We start from the raw sequence: 14,447 nt of genomic DNA, 5'->3' as shown, positions 1-14,447 counted from the left end.
TGGACCGATCTCTTTAGATAGTTGTTTGCTGATTCACTTTAAATATTTTAACAGGAATGTGGTTTCATTTCTTCATTCATTATAACTTTACAGAAACAACTGTTGTAGCCATCAGTGTGTGCTGTGGGTTCCCTCCGCTGTCTGTCGGCTTATACAACCTAAAGCAGTGGAAAAACCTCAGTCTCAGTTGCTGCGTGTTTCAGCTCAGCCAGCTGCCTCTGTCCCAAGCATCCACAACTAAGTAATTCCAGATGTATTTTAGTTGTAAACACACGCTTAGAACTAGGCCTACCATATGTTTTTGCATGTCTGTACTGGTTAACTTAACCCAAACTTCAGACCCTTTACTTAAGTTTAAGTTGCAACCTCAGAGTGTAGTTACACTCCTTCATGTCTTTTAAGTTTTAATCAAGGGCACATGAAACTCAAAATTGTATATTTGTACAGTGGTCTTTTCATCAATTTTTAGAAATGTCATCAGTGAGTGTTATTTGCTTCCATGTTGCTTTTCCCCCACATTGTATCATCTTTATTGTCTGTAGGCTGTTGAGTTTTTAGAGGTGTGGAGTGTTTTTTATTGACAGACAGATCCAAATATGGTATTTCCTGATTTAGTCTGATATGCATGTGCAACACAGGGCAGACCTGTTCATTGGCCTTGACTTAATGCCATAAAACAATCAAGTTAGCTATTCTTAGTGTAATAACAATAATAATAATAATAATAATATGTAAAACAAATGCTTCTCAAGAAGAAAAAAAGACAACAAAAGCCTTGTTTCCACCAAGCAGTCCAGTATGGTTCAGATCAGTTTGTAACACGTTTTTTCCATTTCCACTGTAAAAAGTTGTGGATGGTACCAATGGAACATTTTTTTTTTTTTTTACCGTTTAGACGTCAAACGTCCAGCCCCGCCCATGTCCAGTTGGCCTACATCACCTTGCAACACCCAGGACAAGTCAGAATTTAGGAAGCTTGCTGCACCTGTTCGCTGCACGGTCAAATTTCACATTGTTCTTTTTAATATTTTCACATTGTTATTTTTAAACTTTTTAGTTTAGTTTATTTACTTTTATTAATCCCCCTGAGGGGAAATTCAATGTTTTCACTCTTGCTTGTCAATTACACACAGGTCCGAAAGACACACACATGCAGGAGGTGCACTGGCACCTCTCCAGCCACCAGTCCACACTTCATATTTTGGTCCGTACGGGGACTCGAACGGGCGACCCTTCGGTTGCCAACCCAAGTCCCTATGGACTGAGCTACTGCCGCCACACTACATAATTGCGTATTTTGAACATACATAAATGCTGTCATGTATAAAAATATGTGCAAATGTAGAATTATATCAGACAAAAACTACAAAGGAGTATCCTTTTACTATCATTTAGCCAATTTCAGTCTATTCAGTTCTCTATTTCATATTTGTTGTATTAGCATTTATATTAAGTACTTGTATTATCGAAATTGTTTAACGTTACATACAGAACTTAGTGACTGCTGAACCTCCTGACCAGCTCTCTCTCTACTATCACATTTGCACAAAGAACATTCAATAATTCCCCTTCTTTTGTACAGTGTTTATTAATTTCTGACCTATTTATTTACCTATGTGTTTTGTCATGTCTTAGGTCTTGGCCTATCATACTGTGTGTTTGTCATACTGTAGCCCACTGTTGCCTATCTGTGCTGTATGTGTCATTTTATGTGGAATGTATTTTTGGATGCCTCTTGGCCAGGTCATCAAGGGAATTGGTTCTTAATTGATTGTACCTGTTTAAATAAAGGCAAAATCAATTAAAAACACAGACACACAGACACAGACACACATACACACACACACACACACACACATATACATATATACATGCCACCCATTTGAGAGAATGCTGTATTAAGTGAATAACTCAGTGATATTAAATAATGCAGAAACATATGGCTTGGTAGTAGTTTTATTGATTTAGCAAACACTTTTCTGATTAAATATGCTGATGTTGTCATGGGAGGTTTTAACTGTGACTGGTTTTGACTGTGCAGGTTGTGCTCTTCACTGTGAATAAGCACATGGAGGTATACACCCAACTCACCAGATTTAGACAGTGACCTGCATCCAAATTCAACTACTAACTCGTGTTTTCTTTTTGCATTTCTTCTTTATTGTCTCAGACAAAATAAAAACAAAACAAAAAAAACCCCAGAAAGGTTCCTACTGAGCTTTAAATTTTAACACACAGATCCAATTCACAAATTTTAAATTCTGACAGGATGAGAAGATGACAGGAGTCAGGGGTATTAAATACAAATAAAGCAGTCCCAAAGAGATTAGTTTGGTGCAAGGGCATCAACATAAAATGCATATCAATCCAGCGGGAAAAATTAAGCATACTCTGTATCCTATCAGATTAGTCCATAAATCCGGTTTTAGTCCGGAAGACTACTTCAAGGTCAGAAAAAAATATTGACACAAGATTCTGTGTAGATTGTACACTGACAAATCAAGTTCCTAATAAGGCACAATGTTCCAAATGTACCAAAGTTGTAGAAAGAAAACAGACTCAAGAATTAACAATTTATTTCTTTTTGATACTTTTTATTTAGTGATTTTAGAAGAACAGTTAACAATTTATTTCATTTCATCAGTTTATTCTTAAGCTGAACCAACCACCAAGCTTCACCACGTGATTCCTAGAAGAAAAGCAACATAACATTTAGTAGGCTACATACTGTAAGTAGAATGTTGGTCAGTGATAAATAAAGTTCTTTATTTGTGAGCGGATGGAGCTGGATGATCTGTGATGGAGGAACGACAAATATTTGTTGAGAATACAATTGGTGGCTTGTAGACAACCCCCAACTAATAAATGGCTGGAAAAACATTCAGATGGTATCAACTTTATGTAGTTTTTATTTACTCTGTCTTTAAAGTCAGTAAAAACATTACTCAATTCATAAAAAAAGCAGTGGAAATGTGAGGTTTCTCTGCACTGGTGGCCACATTTCCAGATGAGGTAACCTGCAAGACAAACTTTTCACAATTACAGCAACTGACAACCTCACACCCAGTGCACAGAAGCACATGCTTAATGGCTAAGGGAAACGGGAGACAATACACTGTAACCTCAATAATATGTTACGTACAGTATATTCAGACCATACCTCCAAGGTGCACTGCTCCATTTAAGTGATTTTTCAGATGGTAGACAATTGTATGTCTTTGCTTCAACATTGTCGTAATTTCAAATTCATGTTCCCCTTAATTGTGGCCTGGTGCAGAAGAATTGTTTCCGCTGAAATTTTTTTTGCACTGGGCCTCTGTCTGGCTCTGAGCCTTCTCCCAGTGTTTCCTGACCCACAAATATCACCTAACCTTTGCCTGCCTGCTGCTTACAGTTGTCCCATGTAATTGCTTGCTTTCATGTTGCTGCTGGTTTTTTGTTTCTTTGTTTTGCCAGTTTGTCTTACTGTTTGTATATCCTACTCTTATCCTGTTTGTTGTATAATCCGTTGCTGTTGTTGCTAGCTACCTGCCTATGATGCATGTGTGCTGGTCTGCATGTAATTTATGTAATGATTATTGTCACAAATAATGTTTGCTGTGCCTGTATGTAAGTAGTGGGTGTGTTGGAAATGTCTGGATGTGTGCTGCTGTCTTTTTAAACTCTGACATTTCTTTTTTGCCTACATCCTTGACCCAAGAAGCATTGCCTTTTGCTAGGTCACTATTGTAAATAAAAAATTGTACTTGCCTGGTTAAATAAAGGTTAAAGAAAAATGACATCAATAAAATAGTTCTTTAGAATATTTTCTACTTCATAAAAACCCAAGTGGTAAAATAACCACTGCAGTGCATACTCCCAATTAAGTGTTGAATTTAATTAACACTGATCATATGCAACACATTCTCAATGCGCCCTTGTCTCATATTGATGTTTGGTCATGCACTTTCCACGCTTGCATATGACATGCAAGGTACCCTGGGTGCATTTGTTATTGATGTTCTGAGACGCCATGTCAACTTCATTCTGTTACATGCATTGTGTGTTTTCAAAATACACTTCTATTTTCACAAGAAATGTACAGTTTGTGTAAATTCTCTTTCAGAATAAACGTACTAAGTCATTACAACACACTATGTAAATTAACATTTTTTTCCTTCAACAACAAACAAACATGACCACCTGATCATGACACCTGACCAGCGACCACCCGCATATCATGTTGACATGAAAGGACAGCTTTTTTCATCGGTGTCTGACACCAGAAGTTGCTGACCAAGCGCCAGTATTTGACAACTTGTAGAATGAGACCAGGTTGTCATATGACACTTAGTACCAGTGGAGATCATTGTTCACTAATATTGTTGTGAAAGTTACATTGTCTTTGTGAGATGATGCACAAAAGATGGATATGAAAAGTCTGCATTCCCCACAATTCAAACCATAACTCAAAGGTCCATTGTGAAAGATTTAGGGGGATTTGATGGCATCTAATGGTGAGGATCGCAGACTGCAATCAGCTGAAACATTTCCTAGTTAGAAATCGTTTAGTGTTCATTTTTAAGGAGGTTTTTGTCAGGAGACGAATTATCCACAGAGGTCTTCTCCTCTCCAAAACAAATGGATAAGGTGATTAAAACTGGTAAAATCACTGAAAAAAGCATTTTCACATCACAAATCAGTGTTTCTACAATGCTATTTGGCATGTCAGAGAAGGGCCTCTAACCTAGCACCTGCTAACATCTGCTTACCTTATTTCTCTCATAATTTAAGATCCAGACTTTCAGGAGGTTTTGAGCGTAAACTAAATAATCCTCAGAGATTTCTTCTCCTCTAAAACAAACTGACCTGCCTATTTTAACAGGTAAAAATGCTGAATAATACTGTTTCATCCATCCATCCATTTTCATCCGCTTATCCGAGGCAGGCTTGCAGGGGCAGCAGGCCGAGCAAAGCACCCTAGACACCCCTCTCCCCAGCAACACTTTCCAGCTCCTCCTGGGGGACCCCAAGGCATTCCCAGCTCAGATGACATATCTAATTCCTCCAGCATGTTCTTGGTCTGCCCCGAGCCCTCCTACCAGTGGGACGTGTCCAGGACATCTCCAGCGGGAGGTGCCCAGGAGGCATCCTGATCAGATGCCCGAACCACTTCAACTGACCCCTTTCGACGTGAAGGAGCAGCGGCTCCCTCTAGATGTCCGAGCTCCTCACCCTATCTCTAAGGCTGAGCCCAGCCACCCCACAGAGGAAACTCATTTCCGCCTCTTGTATCCACAATCTCATTTTTTGGTCACTACCCAGAGCTCATGACCATAGGTGAGGGTTGGAATGTAGATGGACCAGTAAATCCAAAGCTTTGCCTTCCGGCTCAGCTCCCTCTTCACCACGACGGACCGGCGCAGCCCCTGCATCACTGCAGAAGCTGCACCAAACTGCTGATCCATCTCACGCTCCATTCTACCCTCACTCGTGAACAAGACCCCAAGATACTTGAACTCCCTCGCTTGAGGCAGTAACTCTCCCCCAACCCGGAAAGAGCAATCCACCGCTTTCTGGCAGAGAACCATGGCCTCAAATTTTGGAGGTGCTGCTCCACTTCACACTCGCCCCCCCCCAGTGCATTCTGGAGGTCACTGTGTGATGAAGCCAACAGAACCACATCACCGTCTGAGGTCCCAAGACTGGACTCCTTCCTCCACCCGGCTGCGCCTCGAGATCCTGTCCATGAAAATCACAAACAGGATCGGTGACAAGGGACAACCTTGACGGAGGCCAACACCCACTGATCGGTGGGTAATACTGTTTTTTGTGTTTTTGTTATTTCTTTTTAAAAACTGTGTTTTTCCGATGCTTGTCGCAGAGGGACTTCCAACTATGTTGGCCAGCACCAAAAGGCAAAAATGAAAATGACCTTATCTAGAGCCAGGATTTGGTTTGTCCATTCTGGACTACTATAGAAACACAGAGCAGAGCAACATGGCAATCTCTGTAGATGAGGACCTGCTTCCTTTGCAGACATAGATGGCTCATTTTAACGTAACACAAAGACAACAATTCTGATTTTCAGGTGATTAAAAAAAACCCTATTAGCCTATATTCATTTTTTTGCCAATATATCGCCCCACACTGGACCTTTAAGCTCTCTAACTCCGCTAGGACGCCTACGTCCTCGCTCCCCTCCTCCTCTGTTAAATGGTATCTCACAAGCGCACTACGTCATCAAACCATGTGATGTTTGGTATTGTCAGATTCAGGAAGCTCTCGACTTTTCAAAAATAACATCGTTTTTCTTTTATTTCTTATGTATTTCGCACCAGAGCAGCCTAAACACACAAAGTCCAAAATCGTGATGAGTGATGACAAGTCATGTCATGCTGTTTTTCAACGGGAAAAGTTAAAGGATTACTCGCGATCTTATGCAGGGCCCACAGGGGGCCTTAGATCTTTTATAAAAGGTAAGAGTCTCACTCCTACCACTATTTTTGGCTGAGATACACCATCTAGAAAGTGGGATCATAACTTTCACGTTTCCTATGGCTTTATTTGGTGATATTTTATGGTGTTTCTGTGTCATAAACAATATCAGCTATCATAATCACACCTGATTTCAATAAGGTACAATGTTTGAAGCTGGCTGAGTGTTGTTTGATCACTGACAGTACTGTTTTGAAGCAGAGTGACCGCTCTTGTCATTTGGAGCTACGCGTGGATCTTTTCATGGAAAAAACACTGTAGAATGGTCATACTTTGTGCTTTCTTCTTCAAATTTTAAACAAATATTCATTGATAGTGTGCCTACAGCCCCATAGTGTCATTCACCTGCTCACATGAAGCCACAGACAGTTATTCATCCTGAAAAACATTTTTTATTTTATTTTAGGCAAAATCTTCTATTTTTACTGATTTCAGAGGCCCATTACTCTGTCTCTGTATACCCTAGAGTGTTTCTGACACTTTCACAAGAAACTTGAGAGAGTTTTCTTTCTGGCAAGACCTCATGCATGCATGTAGTCAGAGCAGTTCAGACACTACAGTCATTTTAATTTGGGTATGTCATTTTAGGAGTTTTCGCTACAAAATGGGCGTGGAGTGCAAGAGGTTTTAAATAGCTAGGCGTCAAGTGTAATGAACTACCCAACTCAAGCAAGTTTCAAGCATCTGTAAGGTAATTTTCAACATAAATGAAGTTTAATGGAATGCAGAAAAGCTCACTGCAGGCTGCACAGCCCTGGGTAAAAGCCTGCTACATCCTGATTGTGTTTTCACTAAAATCCAGGAATGACTCATCCTGGAGAAGTTTCCATGAGGCCAGACTGGCTATAAAATGTGGGAGAAAATATCTCAAGGCATTTGAACAAACACAACAGAAAAACAACTGAAACAGACAGAAGTGCATGTGATGTTGGAAGCTATCATACACTCGCACTGACTCTAGGTGTGATATTGACCTGCTCATATATAAGTCTAAAGTTAGTCTGTACAGAGGAACCTGGCAGGGAGACCACATGATGTCGGAAAAGGAAATGAATCATCTGACTTGTGTGTGGTTGACTGTGAAAGATTATCTACTTCAGTATGAACTTTGGAAACAAACAAAACTATGTCTATTGTTGACTGTTTACTCTGCAGCAAATCTTACATAATCTAGTCAAAACTTTTGGATGATAACAGCAAACAGCTACATCAGGTTATATATGAATAGATAACTAACTTTTAAAAAATTCTCAAGAAAACAAGAACAATTAACTGCATAAATATGCAAAAAGTACCACAAATAAGCTTTAAAAAAGCTGTGTCATGTTAGCTGCACACATTTCACTGATGACATGAGACTTTACTTTACTTGTGTAAACTTCAGAATGCAGTACTTTTACCTATAATAGAGTTGTTGTTTTTTTTCTTAACACCATAGCTTTGCTTGACATGAGGTTAATGACCAATAATAGCCCTCCTCAGTCCACCAGCAAATTATTTACAGTGGTTTTATTGACTGAGGTTGACGAATGAGCAGTCATGTGCCTCACAGGAGCAAACTGACTGGTTTTATTGGAGATAACAGTAACATGACTGCAGATAAGGTAAAGCCATATCATCTAGCCTAGTATGTGTGACTGTCAATGGCTGTCAAGGGTCAAAAAATTGATTTACTTTTTTTATGGCAATTGTTAAGTGCCCTGACAAAGAGAGAAAGGCAAAAGAGTACAGAGACACAGGAAACCCTCTTTCTGTTTAACATACTTCTGCTATTTGAACAAAACCGTTCTTGCACCTTTCTGTTCCTCATTAGTTCCTAAAGTTCCTCTTTTATCCTCATTTGTTATGTCATATGATATACTGTAAATTCAGTATTAGGGTTGACTGATATGGTTTTCTAAGGGCCAATATTTTATAACTGATATTTGGAACCAATATACAGTGCAATTGCAGTAAAAATTTAATTTTAATTAATTTTATATACTTTATTATGCCCATGACAGGCGATCCGAGCGGTTGGGGGGTTCGGTGCCTTTCTCAGGGGCACCTCGGCAGTGCCCAGGAGGTGAACTGGCACCTCTCCAGCTACCAGTCCACGCTCCATATTTTGGTCCAGACAGGGACTTGAACAGGCGACCCTCCGGTTCCCAACCCAAGTCCCTATGGACTGAGCTACTGCCGCCCCCTAATGAAAATCTTATTGTGAAAATTCAAAAAAACTCCACCACAAAACTATATTTAAATGCAGTTGAGCATATGTTTCATTAAATGCTACCAAAAAATGTTTAAGATTATATTAATAAACTAAAATTACCACCTTGTGGTTGTATGCCACTGCACACCAGTCAAGTTTCTCTTTCAGTTTACATCCATGTGTATAAAAACATGGCTGCTTCACACACATCTATAGCACAGAAGAACTATACAATCAGCACAGTTTCAAGGTGGGCACCCAAGATTAGTGTCACCAATTCAGTATCTGACCAAATACTTCCCCTTCTGTTAGAGATATGATGTTGAGTAGTGTCCAAAAAAGGTGTTTTTGGGGATCATTACGATGTCACAGTGGAGCTGACTTTTGACCTTTTGGATATAAATTGTCATCACTTCATCATCATTATGTCCTATTAGACATTTGTGTGAAATTTTGTAATAAGTAGTGTGAGAATTCTTGAGTTGTGGCTGAAAACATGTTTTGTGAGGTCACACTGACCTGATTGCTGAGTCCAAGTGAACATTTGTGCGAAAATTGAAGAAATTCCCTCAAAGTGAGATATCGCATTCACGAGAATGAGATGAATACAAGGTCATAGTGACCTTGACTTTCACCACTAAAACTGAATTAGTTCATTGTAGGGTCCAAGTGAATGGGTGGACAAATGTAAACAGGCATGTCCAAAAACATAATGCCTCTGGCTACGGCTAGCTCTGGTGCGGAAACATAAAACAAACTATTGCTCTTTCTATGCTAACACATTCTTTGTATGTATTGCAGTCAGACTTCCCTGGTGTTGGTTGAGTGTAATATTACCAAACTGCACTTTAGACCTTTTCGTTAGTGCATCCATTGAGAGACAGTCAGTACGTTTACATGCACAGTTTAATTCCACTTTTAATCGGAATGAAAGGCCATTCCGATTAAAAGTGGTCATGTAAACGGTCATTCCGATTGAAAAACGGTCATTCCGATTGAAAATTAAATCCGATTAAAGGGGGTGGTTTATTCCGTTCGTCATTCCGAATGAAAGAATTTTGTGTGCATGTATACACTCATTCCTCTTTAAGTTCATTCCGGTCTTTCTGCACATGCTCGTTTCCTTGCCCTTCTGGCACGATGACGTATATAGCGCGCATAGCAACGGGCTGCATAGCAACGGGCTGAGATAGAGCAGTCGGATTTGTTGCACTCACCGGTTTCCATTCGCCACAGCACGGTCTTCTACCTCCCTTCTTCGACCTTCTACCTCCCTTCTCCTCCTCAACAGATGAAGCATTAGCAGAACAAGGTTGTTGTTGTACTGCTGCTTCAAGAATATAAGCAAAACAAGCCCGAAAAAGGCACTAAGAACGGCGTCGTCAAGCATCTTGTTATCCGGAGCGAGAACTACAGTGTTTTCTTCCGGTAAACGTAAACACGTAACATCCGCCCCGCCCCCTATCCAATCAGAAACGTTCCCTGGCCCAGACCTTGCACAGACCTGAATAAAGGCGATTGAACTGATCTCCCATGTAAACCCTCATTCGGAATGAATATTTCCCATGTAAACTACCTGGAAAGACTTTAATTCCGAATGATTTCATTCAGATTTATTTCATTCCGAATGAGAAGCCATCATGTAACCGTAGCCAATGAGACAGAGAGAGAGAGAGAGAGAGAGAGAGAGAGACAGAGAGACAGAGAGAGATTTGATTTTAAAAAGCCCTTTATTAATCAATGCAAAAATCATACAGGCCAAAGAACTTCACCTAGATGTAATCCTCCCCAACACAAAAATTAACAAAATCAGACACCAAAAACAGAAGGCCAAACAAAAAGAACAGAGCAGCAGGAACAAGGAGCGGCTGATAAACAACAATCATACATACAATTTAAAATGCGAAGACTAAGCTTTCATCATCTGCCACAGAGCATAATACTGCCCCTACTGCCCACTTCAGGCCGAAAATGTAATTTATTTTTTTTACCAATCAGTAGGCATGTTCCACCCTGAGCCAAGCCCTCAAGAGTCCTGTGAGGACCTGCACAGGGTCCACACACCCCACCCTGTGGGCCCTATTCTTCCGACTCAGCCAAATAGATAGCCTGGCAGTAGCTGAAAGGAAGTTTAACAGCATGTGAGTGTCTTTCTTCCTGGTGAGGTACCTGGGACCATATATGAACAGTGAAAAAGAAAACCCGTCCCCGAGACTGTCAAACCAACCCTTCAACGGTTGATACACACACACCAACCTTGGACACTGAACAAAAATGTGTGTTTAAGTTTCACACTGTGATCCATGTGTGTTATGTGTCTGTTTGTGGCTATTGCCCCATGCACAACCTTCCACTGGAGGTCAGCTGACCATTTTTGAACTAGTGGATTGTACAGGGACCGCCAGCAGCCCTGCGGGGAGGAGCCTGGGTCAGAAAACTTGGTCCACCTTGATGCAATCATGGCCTGCAGAGACTGCAAATGCCTGACCATCACACACAGGATGTAAGCAGCCTTGGGCCCAAGGTCCTTGAACTTGCTGAGCTGTGTGGTTGCGAATGAGAGGACCCTGCCCTCCACGTCCTGCAACACTGGGAGAGACAACCAGTTGTGGGAAGCTATAATCCACATCCTTCACCCACTGGCCAGATAGTGCCTTATCTTCTGTCATGAAAGACCTTAGGCGTTCAGGGAGAGATGCACGGACCTCTGTACTGAGCTTGTCCAGCAGCCTGGGTCTGATGTTGTTGCGCTGCAGCAAAGTCCTGCCAGAAATCAGTAGATGTCCCAGTTTTAAACATCGGACCTCTCTCAGTGAAGATCATACACTGGCTGAAGAGAGGGTTCTGGCCTGAATGAAAGTGTTGTGAAACAGTGGTTCCTCTGGTAGCCACCAACCAGCCGTGGCAGCAGGATCCCTGGAAACCTTAAGGATTCTCCAGGACTCCAACACAGAAACATAGAAAGGCAGCAAGCCAGATCGACCTCCTCCAGCCTCAGCAGGAACAGCTGCTTACTATAACCCTGACTACCAGCCCTCTGCAAGATTGACTTAGCAGCATCCAGCCACCGCACACCACAGTGGTACAGCGGTCTCTGTGCCGTCTTCAGCCTGAAGGCTGCCACTCATGAAGCGATGTCTATGAGACCTTGCCCCCCTTCATCCACTAGTAAAAAAAAGCACAGGGGCCCGAATCCATAAGAAGTCCACCATAGACTGCTGGATGTCTTCAATCAGGCCTCCTGGTGGCAGAAGAACAATCAGCCTGTGCCAAAGCGTCGGGGAGACCAAGTTGTTAGCGACCAAAACTCAATCCCTATATGATAGCTGCATTAGCAACCATTTCCAGTGAGACAACTTCGCACACACTTTCTCCATCATGCCCTCCCAATTCTGTCTCTGATACTCCTCTGTCCCAAAGAACACGTCCAACACCTTCATACCTCTTTCCCTTCATGCAGGTCAGGACCATCCAAACTCCAGAAATGCTTATAGAAGTCAGGGGTGCGCCCGTCAGGTCTGGAGCTCGACCTGAGGCCATCTGCCCCACAGCTGTGGTCAGCTCCTCAAAGCTCAGTTCTCTGTCCAGGTCAGCCATTTCATCTGGACTGAGCTGAGGACATCCCTACAGCTCCCTGGAGGCAGGGTAACAACAGACCCCAAGGAGATGAGGAGCCATGGTGGGGCTCCAAGTACTTTCTTCTTCAGTCCTTGGAGCGTCCATGTCTTTAGTATTGGGGAAGTGGGACTGAACAAGAGCTCCTTTCACCCTCTCATGCATGAAAGTACTGAGCTCTTCTCCTTCAGCAGGGCATCCATGTCAGAGCCCGAGCTACTGGCCATGGCATCTTCAGTGTTCTTTATGCTGTTCTGTTCTGTTTCCAGCTCCTGGACTGCTGCCTTGACCCTTGCTGTAGAGTGTGATGTAAACTGCTGGCAGAAGATGCATATCTTAGGCTTGCCTACCTTCCACCACCGCCTCAGTAAATCAAAAAAATTAACAACACACAATGTAGACCTGTCAACCTCTATCCTAACAATGAGACACCTCCCCTTTACCAACTCTAAAACTGATCAAATCTTTGGGTTGGTTCTTTTAATTAGCAGCACAGCTACTCCTCCGCTAACAATGGCTGAGTGCATGCAGCCCATCCCACCACAGTCCCCAGTCTACCTCATTTGCCTGGTCACTGTGAGTTTCCTGCAGCAGAACTACATCTGACTTCTTCTGCTGTACAATCTCTGCCACTAAGGCCCTTTTACATCTATCCCTCCCACCATTCATATTGAGGGAACCAACCCTGAGTCCCTGCATGAGAAGGGTAGAACAGAGAACGACACAGAAAAAGACCAACATAAAGCATCAGCTACAAAGAAACATTTTTTCTTCTTCCTAACAATTTTCCCTCTTGTAGCCTTTCTAAATGCTGTGACGTGCGCTTTAAGGCAAGAAGCTCTCAAGAAGCTTTCTAGAAGCTCAAAACCGCCCAGCTTTTGCAAGAAAATGACAAACTTAATGAACTTATCCGTGTCCTCAAAATAGTCTTGAACTCTGACTGTCCGTAAGTTTCATCCAGAAAATCATTAATTATGAAGGATCACCAACTGAGTGAACTGACACATTATCTGTCTCTGAATCATACTCCAAATCCTCCTCCTCTTGTGTCACCTGGCTACAGAGAATCCCCCCTGCACTTCCAGCATCTGACGCAATGGGCCTATCTGTACAGCCCACCTTTGCCGAGCCACTCGGAGCAGCCGGCTCTGCTGCCGGGGCCCCTGCAGGCACTGCCCCTGGGTCTGAGACTGTGGGCTGGGAGGCTCTTCCTGCATCTGTCTGCTCCTCCGACTTACTCTGATCCCTTTTCTCCACCCCGGGGTTTAAACCAGAGGGCAGGATGTCCGTGTTTGCGCTTCCAGCCGCCACCTGCTATCTGTGCAGACATGCAAAGCCAGTGTTTCCTATAGTCTCCAAAATCGGCCAGATATAAAATGCCTCCGGTAAGTAAACGCCACTCTGTAGCGCACCGGCTGGAGCGCCTACTGAGAATTCTTTGGCTCCGTCAAAAATAGACCCGGCGCGTATTTTTAGCGGCTGTGGGGCTGCGGCTATGACGCGGCGCGGCGCTTCTGGTGGAGCAGCTTACATTGACTTGAATGACCAGTATTAGCTCCGGCACCCGCGCCTCGGCCGGATCGCACACGCGACGGATCCAGTGGGTTGCCATAAATGGGCCTGTCCCAGAGGCATTCAGCCAGAGGGCTTTTCAAATCTTCTTTTTGAAGCCGCGTAAAATTAAATGCTCTGATTCAGGGTGCCATACTTGCAAATCGTGTGGGAGGGAGGGAAGGAAGAAAGCAATAATTTGTGTCTGTTTGTGTGTAATTAATGTGAGTCTTACCTTTTGTTTTCTTTTTGTATTGCCTATTTTGTATTGTATTGTGTATCTGTAACTGTGTTTGTGAGAGAGTTTTAAAAGAATATTTTGTCTGCACATGATTTAAAATAAGAAAATAGCCCTCCAGAGGCAGATCAGTGTGTTTGTCATATGTCATTTTTCTTTTGATCACTTAAATGTTTTACCATTAATCCTTAGCTGTATTTTGAGCATAACCCTTCACCATAACATACCACTAGTGTTTTTATCATTTTATCAAAGCACAAAGATGTTGAAATCTAGGCATATTCTGCCATCATAACTTGGCTCTCAGAATTCACCAGATTGATGCCTTCACATCAAATATATACAAAATTTTCACCCGGGGGAGCATGCCCC

This window comes from Epinephelus lanceolatus, chromosome 4, assembly GCF_041903045.1.
Source record: "Epinephelus lanceolatus isolate andai-2023 chromosome 4, ASM4190304v1, whole genome shotgun sequence".
In the NCBI taxonomy this organism is placed as follows: domain Eukaryota; kingdom Metazoa; phylum Chordata; class Actinopteri; order Perciformes; family Serranidae; genus Epinephelus; species Epinephelus lanceolatus.
The sequence above is the reverse complement of the archived record's forward strand: the minus strand, read 5'-3'. Positions refer to the sequence as shown.